Source organism: Carassius gibelio, chromosome A5 (genome assembly GCF_023724105.1).
Source record: "Carassius gibelio isolate Cgi1373 ecotype wild population from Czech Republic chromosome A5, carGib1.2-hapl.c, whole genome shotgun sequence".
Classification (NCBI taxonomy): Eukaryota; Metazoa; Chordata; class Actinopteri; order Cypriniformes; family Cyprinidae; genus Carassius; species Carassius gibelio.
Window position 1 is genome coordinate 30,823,810 of NC_068375.1, and position 1,600 is coordinate 30,825,409.

Below are 1,600 nucleotides of genomic sequence, written 5' to 3' on the forward strand. Positions count from 1 at the left end.
TATCAGTGTGCTGTGGCGTTTTCATTTTGGTGACTGTTTCCATCTCCAGATTTCCTTAAATTGTTTACTCAACTGTAATAATTGCACCGTGTTTGTACATATTCTATAACATACATTTACAGTCCACTTTTTAAAAATACCTTTATATTTAAATAATGAAAACAAAAACCCTTTACAGTAAGCATATGGTGGACACTTTCTAAAGCAGCTTTCAGTGCCCTTAAGAGTTTTTGTTCCAAGAAGCTAGGAACATCCTAAACTGAGATTGAGCTTTTAAACTTGAGTTTTCTGTAAACACAAAAGGGCGCCGTGGTTAAACCAAATAAAAACTTTTTTTTTATATATATATATTTTTTGTAAAAAAACAAAACAAAACATTATTATATATTCTTCCATCCCCACTAGATGGCAGTAGAGACCACGCATGTTCATAAAGAATCCAGGCATAATCTTATTAGGCTATACTTTGAGAGAGTCTGATATTAATCATGCTATTACGAACATCCCCCAAATAACCTGAAATCAACATCTGAACACCCCTCAAGAGTTAGAGTGGTGGAGAAGGTGCATTTGGAGAGCAATCAGCTGTTATGAATTTTACTGTAATATTACCCATACGTAACATGGGTTGATTTGTGGGGTGGGGGGCCCCCTACTGGGAAACTGTATTAAATGCAGCACATTAAAAAGAAAATGCGAAGCAAAGTTTGTCATATAAATATGCAATCACAATCAAAACCAAATTAATTATGGTAGACAATCAATAATATAAAATGTCTTTTCACATTTATTTTCTGGCAGAAATGCGTTCAGGTTTGAATTATTCTTTTCACGCATAGCGTACGTGTAGCTGGAGAAAATGTAAGATGGAGTTAATGACTGTGGTAGTCATTTCTTTTTGCTGGGAGAAGACAGCCTGAGCTGTCATGTCCATTAACGTTCAGTGAAAACACCTAGCACTGCTGTCTGTTCTCAACCACAGAGGTGCTGCTTCAAACCTGCCTAAACTCATTTCAGCAGGACATACAGGAATGATAGAAAAACACTCACTGCACCAAATGGACAAAAGCAACCTTTTTTTTTCAGACTTTTTCCAACTGCAAAGAGGACACCTCCCGCTACTCTGGAAATGAAGTGCACAGAAGCTACCAAACAGCTACTGATCAGCAGGGAAAAAGTCCTTCCAAAGAAAATAATCATTGTTATGCTGTCAAGACAACATTTTAACTTTTAGTCAAACACATCTCTGAGGTTACACAATGTACACCATGTATATATACATGGTTTAAGACATTGTTGTCTATAATGAATATGTGCACACATTTCCCCTGTGTGTAGCCAACTATACTTATTTGAGACTCTTGTAGCAAATAACTGAACACTATTTTGATTCACACATATCAAAGCGATGAATCTGAAAACAAATTACAGCAGATGGGTCTGTGACATTCTCTGTGCCGAATGCAAAACTGACAGCAGTGTGCATATCTTAATTTATATTAGCTAGGGGTAAATGAATCCCAGTGCACAGTCACAGTGAGTTTTATGAATAAACAGCCTTTTTTATTTACTCATGTATTTATAAATACAATAATGCTAA